Source organism: Lathyrus oleraceus, chromosome 5 (assembly GCF_024323335.1).
Source record: "Lathyrus oleraceus cultivar Zhongwan6 chromosome 5, CAAS_Psat_ZW6_1.0, whole genome shotgun sequence".
Taxonomy (NCBI): domain Eukaryota; kingdom Viridiplantae; phylum Streptophyta; class Magnoliopsida; order Fabales; family Fabaceae; genus Lathyrus; species Lathyrus oleraceus.
The window spans coordinates 36,551,585-36,569,859 of record NC_066583.1 but is presented as its reverse complement, the minus strand read 5'-3'; positions in this window follow the sequence as shown (position 1 = coordinate 36,569,859).

Here is an 18,275-nt window from a genome sequence, read left to right as displayed (position 1 = left end):
GGTCTCTTTGACCCGATTCCTATGTCATATGCAGAGTTGTATACCTCGCTAGTTCTCAAGAACTTAATTCAACCGAGGAACCCACCGCAGATCCAAGAACCACTTCCCTGGTGGTATAAACCTGAGCTCCGAGCACCCGAACACGATATTGAAAACTGCTATCCATTGGAGTATGAGGTTCAAAAGCTTATGAAGAGTGGTATGGTGTCCTTTGAGGACCGCGCGCCAAATGTGAAAGCGAACCCTTTGCCCGCTCATGGGAACTCTTCAGTCAATATGGTGGACAGTTGTCCTGGAGAATTCAAGGTTTATGACGTCCGGTTTATCCGAAGATCCTTGGTGCAGATGCATAAGGATATCTGTATGGTGAATGACCGTGAACATGACCATGATGGTTGTGTTGTTTGTAGTGTGAACCCAAGAGGGTGTATTGTAGTGAAAAGGGACATCCAACGCCTGATGGATGAAGGCATGATTCAAATTGTTCAATCTCGTCATGTAGATGATGACGTCAATGCCATAGTGCCCGTTTTCAAACAACAAGAGCGGTTGGTAATTCAATATGACAGTAACAACAATAATAATGTCAGTCAAAGACCAGTATCACCGTTTGTAATACGGTTAGAGGGCCCAGTCCCGTATTCATCTAATAAGGCTGTACCATACCAGTACAATGCTACAATGATAAAGAATGGTCAGGAGGTCCCGTTACCTACGACTAGTTCACTAGTGAGCATTGCTGATGTTACGAAGGTGACCCGCAGTGGCCGAGTGTTTGGACCGGTGTTCCCAGAATATAAAGAAGAAACGATTGTTTGTAAGAAGGTGGAGGTGTCTAATGTAGATTTGGTTGGTTGTTCAAAAGATAAGTCTGGTGAATCCAGCAAATTGAAAGCCAATGATGATGATGAGGTACTCCGATTGATAAAGAGGAGCGAGTTTAATGTGGTTGAGCAACTGGCATAATTTCTGTAGAGTCACCACTTAATTTCTGTAGCGGTAAATTCATGATCATCAAGCTATGGATAAGCTAGACATCAAATAACAAGAGTCGCCACCGCGCTTTTATTGTTTCCAAGGGAAAAGGGAAAAAAGTACGAACAAAACCCAAAAGTAAGAAGTTTTCAAATCAAAACTAATAAAATGTCAGAGATTACAGGTAAGGGGGTTGGTTACACAGAGGGAAGGTGTTAGCACCCAAAGTGTCCTAGGTACTCCTAGGGAGCTCTTTTTGTGTGCATATGTATTTGGTACAAAATGATGTTTACAAACAAATAGAATATGGGGATGAGAAAAGAATTCATTAATTATATTTTTGTGTTTGACAAGACCTTCAGACTTGTGCCTACGTACCAACATAAAAATGAGGGATCAAAACCTCGTAATTCGTGATACAGATTTCAAAGTGGATGCACTGCCTTTAACAAAAATTAAGTTTGAAAGGCACAAAGGCCTAAAAATGTTTTGAATGAGTTTGTTCTTTTTGGCTTTTTTTTAAAAGTTTAGGTCAAGTGTGGTTAAGTTTATTTACAAGTTTGATTTAAGAAAAGGAGTTTGAAAATGCAATGGCATAAGGTCAAAGTTTAGAACAAAACTAGTTCAAACAAAGAATATTTTTTTAAAAGAGAGAGAGATATTTTGAAATTAAAGAATTGGGGAGGAAATGAAGAGACTAATATTATGAACAAAATTAAAAGTTAAGGGTTGAAAAGATCTGACCAATGGGTAGCAATCCAATAGACAAGAGTGTCAATGGAAACCCAAATTCCCTTGGACATTTAGAATCAAGCAACACACAAATGCACAATTATATCAATCTTGAAGAGCAAAGGCATCAAATAAAGATAGCCACATCCAAGCTTAGCCACTCCATGATCTTCTTCAAATTAGCCCATGCAACAGATAAATTCCACAAGTCACAGGTTTAAAATAACAGCTTCACAATGATCATGTTGCAGATGAACTCAAAGAGATCTTGAATGATGTATCAGATGAAGTTTCAAATTGCAAGCACTTGGTTTCATAAAAAGTTGGCATTGGCCAAGTCCTTTAGCATAGGAAATGTTGCCTAAATTCTAAGTCCATTTGTCCAAGATCAAGTCAACAGTCCACACAAAAGTTTTTTAGGGGTTTTGTTGTTATTATGTACATTAATGGTCAAAGACCACACAAACAAGCAAAGCATACACAAACAAGGTATATCACACAATATGGTCCAAATGGACAAAGTGAAAATTGCATTAACATAAACAATTAGAATGGTATGAATAATGGCAAATGAATAAAGACTAAAATTAAATGACATTAAAGTAAATGGCTTGAAATTAAAAGTTAGTTGTTAATGAGTTAGAAGTTAGTATTGTTTTGCTTTTGCTTTTTATTTTTTAAGTCATTCTTTAGAGAACACTCAACCCACATATCACAAGCATGGATCCTTGAGCCAAGAAATCTTCCAAAGCAAGGAAAAAAGGCCAAGTCTCCACACAATACCATGAAAGAGGGGAGACTTACAATCTCACTAACTAGAATGCTATGCCTTTTATGTCACAAATTTAGCGCTATGTTAAGCAATCGTAATTGGACTTATGTAGAAGTCATAACTATTTGAGGTCGGGCAATAGAATCTTGGTGTTAATGCATGTTAGAGACATAGTATAATGGACTGTACTCATGAAACATACCACACACAAAAAGAATATGCAAAAGAGGTGTCCTAATCTCATTCATACTTATGTTGATTTTTCAATCAACTAGCCTTAGGACTTTGAGATATCATAGGCCAAATTAGATGAATGCATAAAGAATGGGAATGAGATGAAGAGGGAGGGGAATGGATCAAAACTCAAATTGGTCAAAGGAGGACTTTTACCAAATTAATATCATCCATTCATTTTGGGAGATGGAATGTACATTCCATCAATCCCCTAAATCCAATGATATTAACTTGACAAAGTCAAATCAACCTTGACCAAGGCCCAACAACAAGAGTCAAACTCAAACAAGTCATCACAATTGGTCCACACAATTAATTGGCATTTATTCAAATTAAAAGGAATAAAATAATACATTTAAATTAAATATGGTTTGTCAAATTCCTAAAACCCTATCAAAACACCAAAGAAATGTCCATGAGATTTATCATAGGTCAAACAAGGTCAAAGGACCTCGGATTTTTTTTTCCAGAATTTTTAAAGACTTAAAAGTATTTTTAAACAATTAAAAATAATCATAAAATTAATTAAATCATGAAAAATATTAATAACGATCCAAAAAATAATTTTAATTCAAAATATGAAAGAGGAAATTATTTGAAATTTTTTGGTGAAACTCTCATATTTTTTGGGTCAATATTAAAATTAATATGAATTAATGAAAATAAAAGGATTAAAATGAAGAAAATAGCAAAAAACGTGGACCACTTGATCTACCTCATTAATTGAGGTGGCAGATCAAGTGGTGGAGAACACGCGTTCCATGGTACACGCTAGTCAACTCATCCACACGCCTGGTATTCACAATGAGCGCTACAGATTAAAACGTTTTAAAACAAATCAATGGCTCTGAACACTTCCAGCACATCGCCGGAGTCCAAAGGCCAGTCATCTTCTCCGATGACCCTGGCCGGACTGGTTCGATCATTACCACATCAAAAATTACAAAAGAGGACATGATCTGAAAGAAAAAATGGTGTAGATCACGAATATCACCTCGATTTTAACTAACTCCGCATATATAGAAAGATATGAGGAGTTGAATTTTGAGGTGCATCAACTTAGTTGCTTCGATTTGACCTCTAAGCAACTCAATCTTCTTGCCTACATTGATAGGACTTCAAACAACCAAAAATCCAAGAGAATTGAGTAGAATTGAGTGAGAATCGAAGAGATGAAGTTTTCTGAAAATTACCTTCAATGTTATGCAGTTCTTGATGTTGCTTGCTCCAAACACGATCTGATCACACTTGAGAAGCTAGCAGGAAGTGGTTAGAGAGGTTGCAAGGCTTTGGATCCTGGAGTTCTTGAATCTCCAACAGTTGAGATTCAAACTCAAATTTCAAATTGAAATTTCTCAGGGTTTCCTTTAGAATGAGAGGGTTTCAATGGGGGGCAAAGTTAGCGCGCAAAGTGTTGTTCAAATGAGCTTAGAAGCCTTCTATTTATAGCCAAAGGAAATGATATTTGCACACTTCAAAATCTGTCCAAAATTGGCAATGTGGATGGCACGAGTGCATGGACATGTACAGGCCCATGATGCAATGCATTAAGGTCCAAAATGATTCCAATTGAAGTTTGAATGAAGCTTGAATGGCAAGGCATTGTGAACTGAAGTTTGTGTAATTGATTCTTTCCAATTATGCATCCCTGTTAAATCCATGCGCAAACCTAACAATCTTTATCCAAAATGCATGAACTTGGGTTCTTTGGAAAGCTTGGATCAAGGGGAACAAGTTTGTTGTTCAACACTTTTTCATTTGGATCTTGGAAGATGGAGAATTTTGAGGTATAAGTTTGGAAATTTCAACATGTTGAAAAAATTTCTAAGTGTCAAGCCATATATCTCAATATTCCACCTTGCTTAACTTTTTATGTGAGCTTCAAATAAAAAAAGTGTTTTCATCAAAGTTGTAGCTATTTCAAATACCTTCAAAATGATCACCAATGTCATGTCATTTGGATTTATAATGATAGAGTTATGCATTTTTGAAGTTTGGAAAAATCACTTGTTCAATGGTATAGGTCAAAAATGACCTATAATGTAACCTCATATCACATGCTCATAAAAGTTGAATTAGCTCTCACTCCAAACATCAAAGTTGAATTTGACATCTTGAATTTGATTTTGCAACTAGGAAATCTTTCATCTCATAAAAATTGAGCAAGTTATGGCCTTGGGAAGTTGACTTTCAAATTAGGGTTTAGACAAAATGACCTATAATGTTTCAACATAGAAAATGATTTTCCAAGAAAAAATAGCTCTAGGTCTCAACATGAAAGTTGTTTGGAATATCATTTAGAGTAACTTTACTCTTGTAATAATTTTCATATGGTGAAAATTGTAGGAGATATGGTCTAGGGAGACCCAGTTTTGATCAGATGAATTCATCTGGCCAACCACCATCAACCAACTTGCTAACCTTTAATTCTCTTGACTTTCTTGGCTCATGGTAGATAATATATGCATAAGAGGATGAATTTTTAAGTGTTCCTTGATAAATTTGATCAATTGGTGAGATAGCTTGTTGGAGAAGTTACTCAAGATACCTAGTCAAACTAGGGTTTCCAAGGCAAATCACCCTCAAACTCTTGAAGAATACTTGATCAATATAACATGTAGATGTCATTGGGACTCATATATGATGCTCATAACCATTCTTGGATAAATTCATGGTTGTGCTCTTTTTCATGAGGGTCTCAAACCCTAGATATGAACTTGATAGATCAATGGAGATCATGCCCTACCTACAAAAGCGTTGGGCAAATGCAAAGACATATTTTTGTATTTTGGTTAGTAAAATGATGATATACAAGTATGATACACTCACATAGTGCTTGGTGATCTTTCCCAAAACAAACCCAATGAAACAGAGGTAAGGAGGATGCCAAGGTATGATCCCAATGCTAATGTATATGATGAAATTGCATGAGGAATCTTAGGGTCAAAATTGGGGTCTTACAATGATTTCGTGGGAAAGGATAATACTATTCATCACACCTATCACTGCTTTTATGGGCGAAAGGACACTACATGGTATCATTCCTTTCCCATTCTACAGTGGACAACCTCTCAAAGGAGCTTTCCCTATTTTTCACTCCAACGGTCACATGCTCACACTATATAAGCATGCATTAGAGACTTGAAGAAAATGCTGATTTGCACAAGTATTTTGACAAACTATTTTTCTTTGTGAAAAGCTATCATCCTTTGTATACAACTTTATTTAAGTGTCTGTTATTGATTTGTGTAAAATCTGCTTGTGTAGAAGCATCTTGTAACACACTAAATATTTCTTCAAACTGTTTGTTTGAGTCCTTAAGGAGGTAATCCTTAAGAAGACAAAGAAAGTTTGTTCTTTGTGAGTCCTTAAGGAGACTAAGGTTTAGTTGGATCCTTGAGAAGACAAAGAAGGTTATTCTTTGTGTTTATTGTAATATATTTATTATATTGGATTAAGTCCTCGTGTATAAGGCAAAATCACCTTGGCGGGTGGACTGGATTAACTTCGAGTTCAAGCGAACCAGGATAAAAATCATTGTGTTTTTATCTCTTTGTTTTTAACTTGTTAGTGGTGTTTTTGTTTTGGAAAAAGGTTTTTCTTTTAAAAACCCAATTCACTCCCCCCCCCAATTTCTTGTGTTTTTAACACCTTTAATATCTTGTCTGAAAGTGGTTAGGGGTCCCACAATTCCATTTCCTATGCAGGGTTGGACTCTTGTTGGCAATGTGTGATGTTGTGGACGTCGTTTTCCAATGTCTAGTTATGGTAGCGTAGTTCGTCCACGGAGGCACACATCTCCTCTAGGGCGTCTACATCACCGTTACCGTTTGTTCCCTATGGCGTAGGGGATAGAGATCTTCTATTAACCATGACTAAAGGCGGCTAACATATGAGTGCATGGTAACAACGAGAAGGATGATAATGAGAGAAGAGTGTGTCCCATGTTGGTTTTACCAAGGCCCCATAGTGGGCCCACTATACTGGTCAAAAAGTACGGTTTTGCATGTTCCCCCTGCAAGGGAAGAGATATTCAAATGTGTTAGTATGTTTATAATATGGTTTGGTGGTTAGGGATTTCCCACTGCGGGAAGAAGTGTTGTACAGTGGTGTTTTGAGATAGTTTAGGAGACCTGCTGACATCAGTTGAGAGGCTTTACTAATGATTGGTTATGTTTGGTGGCAAGCATGTGGTAAGACAGAGATGAGTGTCACTCTATATAAGGTGTGGATAATATGTATCACTTGGGGTATTCTCTTCTCCCTTAGAGGGAGGTATTTACAGAGGTCTCTAAGACCTAGGGTTTGAATTACCCTTGGTAGTGTGAACTATTCCCCTTTCCCAAGGGAAGTTATTGACCACCTATATTTCAAGAGTCAATGGAGACTCCTATTTTCTTGGCTCACATGCCAGGGTTACCTCTGGGTAGGTCTCCGGGTCATCGCTCGAGCGACGTGACTTCTGGTTAGAGGCGCCCTAGTTTAGGACACACGCAAATATTACACTAGAGAGATAAAGATGAATTGAGATCATGTATATTTAGAAAGAAAGTATCGTTAATCATAAAAGCAAAATTTGAAACTATTCATAAGAAAATAAAATTACATATACCAAAGACCGATAACTAAAACAACAGTTATCATTAACTGCAATAAAGATTAATCCTTAAAAGTAACCAACTTCCTCTCGACTACTTCTTTCTCTACATCCAGCTCTCCTCAAGGGATATTCATGTTGAGGGGAAACAATTCCACCTGGCTTAAGGCATTTTGAAACGAGACCTGTATGATTTTGGAGTTGAGCTCCAAAACATCTTTGAGCTTCTACTACAACCATGGAAAGTTCTCTTCATAGGCTTCTGAATCTCTAGAGAAGACATCCTTCTCATTCTTCAAGGAAATCTCCATCTCCATCAACTTGGTCGATGAAGAAGTAAGGGTTCCCCGAGCATCCGCAAAATATTTCTCCACCTTATTTACAGAATATTGGACCTATTCAAGGGTTTTCTAATTTTATTTCAGTGACCCCTCTAATAGGGTGGCCCTAGCAAAAATACCAGAGGGGACGATGTGCATTTCTATGTCCTTTTTCAAGGCGGAAAGTTTCTCTTAAATTTTTCTTCACTCTAGGAAGACAAAATCATATTGCTTCTTTAGAAGTTTGTTCACTCCTCTCACCAAATAACTTATTTCTCTTTTTCATGTTGAATGCCTCCACCCCGAACTATGTCAATATATCACCTCTTTTATTGAGTAAAAAACATGTCACAAGGAATGACCCCGTCTTCAAAGCCAATACTTTACTATAGAGAAAATAAATCAACCTTCAATCCTCTTCTTCCAGAGTATTCTTCTGAAAGGAACACATACTTTCTCGGGACCTCAAGAAGTAATTTTAATTCCAACACTTCATGATTTTTTCTTTACATTTGGTCGGCTCCAAGCTAATGGTATAGGAAGGACTATCCTCCGATAGAACATAAAACCATGAGTGGGATTCACGCCTCTAGGGTGCAACTAGAAAATACTAGTCTTTTAAGTTCTTCTATATATCCACCAAAATATGAAACACCTTCTTTAACTGGTGAAGTGAGAGAAACCCATATCCCTGATCTATCTTAGAAAAAGTACATGTTGCAGTAAATAGCTTGAAGAATAAAATCAAGTTCTACACCAATGCTGAAAAACTTTCATGTAAGCCCAACTCATTGGGTGCAGCTAAGAATGAGAAAATCTTAAGTGATTCAAGACCCTGCCTCAAATTCATTGATGGAAAGTCTGAACCATAGTATAGAAAATAGAAACTCATGGAAAGGCATTAAACATTTGTTAAAAGGACTACAAAACCTCTTGTCTGATTCAATGTGAGAAACTTATCAATACATAGACGATCCAATGTCCTAGTAAGCACTCTTCGGGCGGGCCTCGCTGAAAAGATAAATCGTCCCCACCACCCATGCATTCATCTAATAACACTAAGTGGCGTATGCAAGGAACTCGAGACCTTGTTGGTTCTTTTGAACCATCTTGTCCTTACTGTCAACAAAAGGAAATCTTTATCATGAGTTCTAGAATGCTCTCAAAAATTAAGATGTTGCCTTAATTCCTGATTCCTTTGGGGAAATTCAGGAGAAGAGAAATCATCCCCAATTCTCCGTGAGTCTGGATGAACCAAATTCACACCTTTGCCACTTCCGACGGAACCCCCTTATACTCCAAACTATCACTAAGCACTATGACATTTGCAAGGGGATGAATAACTGCCATGAACAACATTCAACACTTTGGGTTCACTACCCCCATTGAGACTAGATGTCGCTTATCTCATTGTTGCAGGTCCATCTCATAAATTTGCAATTTCTATGATAAAAGAGCGGAAGCAACAACAATAAATAAAGTGGGATACAAATACATTGAAAACTAGAGATATGAATTTAATGAAACAATGCATAATCCATCCAAAAACGCAAGAGACCAAAGTGAGTTGTGAAACCGAGAAGTAAAGAAAAATGGACAAGACAAGGCATCGTTGGAGTTTGGGGAAAGAAAGCTAGAGTTGGAGAAAAAGAGAGATCGTTTAAGCAAAGAAGCAGAAACGTAACACTAAAGGAGGATTAACCTTTATATAATGAAACAAGTTCAACATGTTTATATACCAGAACGAAAGTGTTGGTTCTATGTGTTGGCATCAATTTTGGTAAAACCTAGAATTATCACAAGTTGTCACGAGTGTTGTCTTAACATGTGATATCAGTTTCCTGCAGGATGTTTAAATATGGTTGTGCAGGATTTAGCTGAGATGTCAGACCCGATATTAAGACATGTGTATACAGAACGTTCATTCTGAATGTTATGTATCTTATGATTGCACTTTTCATGCAAATCTGTGTGTGATTGATGTGGAGATTGAACGCGCCATTCAAGCAGTAATTAAAACCAGATTGATTTATTTTCCAATAAGATATGATCAGTTGTCATGAATAAGGAGATACAAAAGGAAAATAGGTTTAGGGTTTATGATGTCCAAGCCCATTCAAATTCTTCTATTTAAAGGCCAGGTAAAACCTGGTTTTAATACACAAGAAAACGAACGAAATAGTGAGAGAGAATAAGGGTTTTAGTCTTGTGTAAGCTTGTGTATTGTGAGCCATTCATTCATCCTATTGATGATTGAATTGGACTGACTTTTGTGTTGTAATTTGTCCACTCTAAGCTTTGAAGCATGAGTGTGTGTTTACTTGGTTGAAGCTTTTAAGCAAGATCAAGTATGTGTTCTTGAAGAGTGTCTTCTTTCTTTGTAATATTTGTTTTTATATCACTGCTGTGATTGAGGGGGAGTGAGTAAAGTCTCTTATCTAAGAGTTCTTAGATAGAAGTCACACGGGTAGAGATTAGGTGAAAAGACTGTAACTTGAAGTTGTTTACCGTGAGTCTTTGAACTAATTCTGTTTAGTGGATTTCCTTCCTAGCTTGGTAGCCCCCAGACGTAGGTGAGTTTGCACCGAACTGGGTTAACAATTGCTTGTGTCACTTGTACTATTGTTTCTTTGTCTTTTATCTTATTTATATTGTTCAGATATTAGTGTCGTGACATTACCTTCGACATCTCATATCTGATACCAGAATTTCAATTGGTATCAGAGCAGGCATCCTGCTCTGGTTCTGGGTGAGATCTTGGGACGTTACTTTCTAGTACTATGGATAGAGACGGAGGATCTGTTCACAGACCTTTTGGACTGATCTAACTATGACTACTGGAAACCTCAAATGGTATCCTTCATGAAATATTTGGATAATAAGGCTTGGAAGGCTATTCTAACAGGCTGGGAACATCCTGTTATTACTAAGGAAGGAGAAGTTACAACTGATAAGAAGGCTGAGGAAGAATGGACCAATGAGGAGGATGAACTAGCTCTTGGAAACTCTAAAGCATTGAATGCTATATTCAATGGGGTTGATAAGAACATCTTCAGACTGGTGAACAACAGTGAGGTGGCTAAAGATGCTTGGAATATTCTCAAAACCACTCATGAAGGTACCTCTAGAGTGAAGATGTATAGATTGCAGCTGCTTACTACCAAGTTTGAGAATTTGAGGATGAAAGAAGATGAAAGTATTCATGACTTCCATATGAATATCCTTGAAATTACTAATGCCTCAGGAGCCCTGGGTGAGAAGATGTTAGATGAAAAACTGGTGAGGAAAATTCTCAGGTCACTTCCCAAGAGATTTCCCATGAAAGTGACAGCTATAGAAGAATCTCAAGACATCTACAATATGAGAGTGAATGAGCTAATTGGATCCCTCCAAACATTTGAGTTGGGGATGAGTGATGGATCTGAAAAGAAAGCCAAAAGCATAGCCTTCATATCAAACACTGAAGAGAAAGAGGAAGAAAGTGGTCAGGATACTGATGAATATCTGGCAAATGATGTAGCATTACTGGGGAGATAGTTTAATAAACTCCTGAAAAGGATGGATGTAAGGTCAAAGTCTAATGTCAAGAACAACTCATTTGACATCAGTAGGTGTAGCGGGGTTTTCGTTACCTTTAAGTTTATTGACTAAACCAAACGTAAACATACAATTCGAGTCGCCGCCACACTTTTATTTATCCAAAGGAAAGGCTAAAAAGCGAACAAAAGCCAAGTAAGAAGTTTTTCAAATCAAAAACTAATAAAAATTTCAAAGATCTGGGTAAGGGGGTTGGTTATGAAATGGGAAGGTTTTACGCACCCAAAACATCCTTAGTACTCTAAGGGAACCCTTTTTGCAAATATGTGTTGTAGGTTGGTATTTGTGAAAAGATTTATACAAAAGATTGGGGGGATGAGAAGAGAATAGATTATATTTACAAATTTTGTTGGTTGAATGGATGAACCCATTGCCTACGTACCATCATAAAGGAGGATCAAAACCTCGTAGTTCGGGGTAAAAATCTCGAAGGTTGGTGAATTGATTTGATCAAAAGCCTTAAGGTCTTTTGTTATCTAAGGGAGAAAACTCAACCTAAAACAACAATCCACCATGTGAGGAAGGCTTCAACATACTAGTGAGGGGTTAACCCTATAATAAGCATGGAAGACTTATAATCCAATCACTAAGGATGAGGTGAGATTTACATCAACCACTATGATAACTCAAACCTATGACTAATGTTTTTGAAAAGGTTTTAACAAGGTGGCCATTGGAACTACAAGAACAACTTGAAGTGAGTTATATTTACAAGTTAGGTTTATTTACAAAATGGAGTCAAAGTTGGATTAAGATTCATTCACAATGAGTATTTATGAAAATGGTTTTGAAAAGTCAAAGGCTTAAGGCCTGGGTTTCTAATTTAAAACAAAGTCAAAGTTTGAAGAAAAGATTTTTGGCTTGGTTAGAGTGGGGAAAAGAAGAGAAGGGCTAATCCTAAAGCAAACAAAGATAAGAGAGGAAGGATAAAACCTTGGAGTTCCTTTTCTTGAAATCATAAAGATGATTCAAGATGCTCCTTTCCTTTGGACTTAGCAAACACTCAAGCAATCAAACAATTTAGATTCAAGCTCCTAGGATCTCCATTTAGCTTGTCTCTCTTAACTTGGCTATTCATGACAATGGTCCTTTTTCCACAATCTCAAGGTAGGATCCCTATCACACAAGAGCAAACATCAAAAAGTTCACAAACACAATAAGAGGAATGGACAAAGAATAAGTTTGGGTGAGAAGTCCTTTAAGATCAACTTTGGATTTTAGCATTCTAAAGGCATGAGGCCTAGTTGCTCTTCAACAATTTTAGCATTCTAAGGGCATGAGGCCTAGTTGCTCTTGAACTCCTTTAAGCATAGGTAAGTCCTAATTTTAAGTCCTTTATCCTTTTGCAATTGGTTCATACAAAAACAAAGACAAAGCAAACACAAGATAACAATATATTTATATACAATAATGAGCTCAAATGAGCAAAAGAAAAATGACATAAACATAAAATATGTGCTCAAGTGAGCAAAGTAAAAATCAATATGAATAAATGAGCAAGAAATAAATGGCATTAAAAGTAAAGGGCAAGAAATTAAATGCTCAAATTAGAGTTAGTAATTAGTGTAGTTATGTTAGTTTGTCATAAGACAATGTAGCGCTATGTTAAGCAATCGTAAGTGGACTAATGTAGTAGTCACACCTATTTGAGGTCGGTCAATAAAAATATAGGCAAATAACACAAGTTAGAGATCATGAATAGTAAGCCAAGCTCCATAAACTTGCTATGCCAAAACAAAAGGGGAAGGTGTTGGTGTAAGCCCTAGAGGCCAATACTTTTGGTACTTGTATCGAATTATTTATTAATAATAAAAGGCTTTTTCTTTATTATGGTTGTTTAATAAAGTCCCTGGAATAGATAGTCTGTTTAATGTATCAAGTATGACTTAATCATGAGATCACATTAAACACAAGGACACTATTCCTAAAGTATCTGTAGTCGAGCTTTATTGTGAAGTGGGATAACATTAAAGCATTAAGACTATTATATTTGTAGACTGATGATCATATCTCATGGATCATGGATAAAGAGTTATCAAGTCTTAAACATAGGTGTGAATATTAAGAGTAATATTTATACCGGATTGACCCGCTATGAGAATACTATATAGAAAGTTATGCAAAGTGTCATAAGTTATTCTCATGGTGATAATGGTGTATACCAACCTTCGACCTGAAACCACTATGGACCCTAGATGTAGAGTCGAGTGCCTTATTGCTGATCAAACATTGTCCGTAACTGGATGACCATAAAGACAGTTGATGGGTACTCCACAAAGCATGCTGAGGGACATGAGTGTCCTAGATGGAATTTGCCCATCCTGCGTAACAGGATAAATGTCTATGGGCCCAATATTGAACTGGACAAGGATGACACGGTCTATACCTTGTGTTCAATATAGACATAAGGGTAAAGGGGTAATTATACACATAATTATTATCACAAGAGGTTTTGTCAGATCACATGACATTTTCGTGTCTTGGGTAGCAGTGATGTGTTGCTAGATACCGCTCACTGTTTATTATGTTAAATGCGTGATTTAATATAATTACCAACGCCGCGAAAACCTATAGGGTCACACACAAAGGACGGATTGATGAGAGATAGAGCAACTAAGGAACATCGTAAGGTATGGTGTACTTAAGTGGAATACGAAATATGGTAAGGTACCAAATACTTAAGTGATTTTGGCATATTATGAGATATGGGCCAAAATACACTTAAGTGGGATTTTTAGCTTGAAGCCCACACAAGTGGTTCTATAAATAGAACCCTTGGGTAGAAGCATTGTAACTCAGACTAACACTCAAGTGAAGACTTGGAATTTCGTTTCCCTCTCTCTCTCTCTCACTCAAAGCCTTCATTCGTACCAGCTAGCACTGAGATTGAAGGAATCCGTTTGTGTGGACTGAGTAGAGACGTTGTCATCGTTCAGCGTTCGTGATCGCCACAAGAGGTAACGATTCTATCACTGATCATGCCCATTTGTAAGGATCACTAAATGGAGAAATTTTTAAATTCCGCTGCGCCTTGGATGGCAATTCTCCTTCAGAAGGGCCTTGTATGGACTTTAGGTTATTTGCTTAACCAAGAAGCAACCTATCTTGGACACAAAACAACTCACTTGATCAGGGATCAAGTTGAGTTTGGTTTGGATCAAAGAAGGTTAAACCCCTCATTTGTCAAGATCAACCATAAGACATTAACTCATTGGCCATTAATGGAAAGAATGGGATGAAGATGAAAGGGAGGGAAAAAGAAGACAAGTATCAAGTCCAATTGATCAAATATGAACCAAGTCATCATCAATCAATGCCAAACAGAAAAGGAATGAAGATTACAAGTCAACAATAATTTTTTGATATTTTTTTAATTAAAATAAAATGCAAATAAAAAATAAACAAATAAGGTCAAACCTCAAATTCAGTTCAAATCAACTTTAACAAGTCCAATTAAATTCTCATAGGTCTAACATGGTCAAACAAGCTTTGACTAATTTTCTCAATAATTTTGGAAATCAGAAAGTATTTAAAAACAATTAAAAATAGCACAAAATGGATTAAAATCTCAAATAAATCTCAAATCACATAAGAAATTGATGAGACTATTTTTCATTGAGTTATCATGATCCATCAATGCTAGGAAAATATTTTTGGATTTTCAAATATCAGAAAGTATTTTAAAATGAATTAAAACTATTAAAACTCAAATAATTCTCAAAAAATATTAAATGAAATCACAAAAATAATTAAAAATCAAAATATGAAACTAGATTTTTTGAAGAAATTTTTTGGAATTGGTCTCATATTTTTGTGACTTCAAATAAATTTTTTATGAATTTTTGAAAATAAAAAGAATTAACTGAAAATAAAAGAAAATAGAAATAATTGAAAATTGCGCAGCCACTGGATCAGGCTCATTAATTGACGTGGCAAAGAGAAGCAGTCCAAATGTGAGGGCGCATCGTGCACTTGAGTCAAACGCGCAACATAAATCATAAAATGAAGTAAACACAATGAACGTATGAGATTATAACGTGGCAAAGCAATCCAATGGTTAGGAAGATGCACACGTGGTGATGGTGGTGGAAACCACCATCTTCTCCGGTGAGCTACCAGAATCCGGCCACCACTTGCAGGAAATAAAAACTTCATGAAAATTAAAAACAAGGCCATGGAAATGAAGCTCTTGTGATGGAGATTAACACTATATCCATGGATCTTCCTCACTCTTCCTATGTTGAGAGAAATGTGAAGTGGAAGATCATGGTGTTTAAGCTGAAAGTGCACGAAATGGAAAATTGAAACCACCATTGGCTTGCCTCATGTGTGAGGAGTTCATAAAACCAGACAAACAAGAGAATACTACATTGAATTGCAAGATCTAGATCCAAAAAGTTTAAAGTTCTACCTCTGAATTGAAGCTCTTTAAGCCACGAAAACTTCAAGATCCTGATTCCTCTTTGCTCTAGGGATGCAGTGGAGATGAGAGGCTAAGGAATTGAGCTTTGAAAATCAACTAATGATGTTGAATTTCAAGCTTGAAAGTGAGCATAAAATTTGGAAAATTCCTTTGGTATTTGTTACGATTTCAGTGCTGCAGCGTTTCAGGTCTCCAAAAGGTTGTCAAATCCATGAGGATGAGCAGTTATTTATAGCTATGTATCATGATTCACTCGTGTGCATGGCAAATGGAATGGATATGCATGGGCCTGTACAGGCGCATGTGAGGCCCAATGATGGGCGCAAAGCATCCTGAGTTCATTTGAAATGGAATTGGACGTGTAATTTGGAGGGAACTGGCTTGCACATTAAGTTTCATCATGAAATGCAAAAATGAACATAAAGAAAGAGCTCTTCGAAACTCACACGTGGTAAATCCAAAATAGCATTGTGAGTAATGGTTGGAAAGCCCTTGAAATAAGGAACAAAAGTTGTGTTGGACAAAATTTCATTTGGCACTTGGAAATTAATGAAAACTGGCTTTGAAAATTTGGGCACAAAACATGTTTAAGTCACCTTTGAGAATTTTCACCAAAAGTAAGCCTATTCAAACCCCTCTGTTTGCATGATGCAAGCTTCAAATGAAAAAACCTCCAACATCAAAGTTGTAGATATTTTCAAGATGATCAATTTAGACTCAAATTTTGCATCATTTGGATTTTCATGACAAAGTTATGGGCATTTAAACTTAGGTACTTTTTCAAATTCAATGGATTAGGTCCAATGTGACCTATAATGTTTTGTATTATCACATGTAATTCTTTTATGATTATGAAATTTTGTCAAACATAACATTTGAAGTAGACATCGTAAGCTTTCTAATGCATTTGGTCTCACCTAAAAATCATAAAAATTAAGGAAGTTATGCCCTTGGTAGGTTGACCCAAAATTAGGGTTTCAGTCAAAATGACCTATAATGTTTTGAAATGAATGATGACCTTCCAAGTTTCAAATTTGTTTTTGATGAACATGAAAGTTGTTCATAAGGTTCTTAAGAACAATATTTCTCTTGGGGTCATCTTCATATGACAAATACATCAAAAGTTGTATCTCAGTGATCCTGAGTTTAGTCAGATGACTTGACTGGTCAACTTTTCAAGGCCAAACTTCCAATCTTGATGAATGAATGATTGAGGATCCTCAAATAGGTTCACATATGCATAAAATAATGAATGAAAGAGATTCCCTTGATTAAATTTGATCATAGGTTGAGGTGGATTCATGAGCAAGGCATAGTTAAGGCACAACTGAATTAGGGTTTCCTTGGGAAACAATCCTCAAGCCCTTTGGGTTATCTTGATCAAATTGGAAAATTGAGATACTTGGGAGACATATATGATGATTAGGAACTTTGTGGACCATTTTCATCCTTCTTCTCATCTTCATCTAGCCATTGCATTGGGCTTGGGAGCCTCCTAGGAGCATGGGAGCACATGATCACTTGAGCTTCAAAACAAAAAGAGTTAGTGACATATTTTTGTTCTTTTGGTTAGTAAACAAATAAGAAAAGCAATAATATACAATACAAGCATGCTTGGTGGTCTCAAAACACTCACACAAGTCTCAACCATAAGGTTAAGGAGTCAAACATGCTATGATCCTTGAAGCAATGTACTTATGCAATAACATGATGCCATGAGGGATATTAGGGTCAAAATTAGGGTCTTACAGATGCCCCTATTTAACGTCGTTCTAGCCGGAGATATGAAGGTTAAAATCTTCATCTCGACGAGATAGAATGAGCTTAAATAATAACAAAGAGACAAATTTTGGTCCCTAAGAGACCTCATGTTGCAAATGTATGTATGCAAAAAATAAAATATTCATGGTGAATATTGCCACGAAGGAAAAGAAATCAGGAGAAACTGAAAAGTCCAATAGGAGTAACACATTCACTAAGGAGACAAAGACTCTGGGGGAAATAAAAATAAAAATGCATGAGCAGGCTACGACTTGAAAACTTGCTGGGAGACACGAAAGGATTCCATGAAAATAAATCGATGGAAAGACTCGAGCTGACGCAAAGATGCATGTATTGGGGAAAATGCCAGTACAACAAAACTATCCACACATGACATATTGGATGAAAATCCAGACTCAGACGGGGATATCCACAAAGGACCCGATTGAGGGAAAAGCAACGAGATATTACCGATTACTGGGTAATAAACTCAAAAAGAGACATGTTATCAAAACACCGGTTACTGGGTGAGAGAATAACACACTCAGGGAGAAATCTGACTCCACAGGGGACAAAAAGTCATAATAGGGAGCAGAAGGAAGGAACACCAAGGATACCGGTTACTGGGCATATAATAGGTGACCAACCAGGCGTGAATTGGGAACATATCCAAGACACTCATCATCCAAAGGGAGGGCTGAAAAAGCAAACTCGACTTACAGGATGGGCATTCGATTCCACGAGGAAATACAAATCTTACTCAACTGGGGAAGAAAAAGACTTCGACTGAAGAGCGCATGAGATATAGTATCTATTACCGTCATAACGTAGATAACGTACTCGCATGGAAGATTATCCACAATC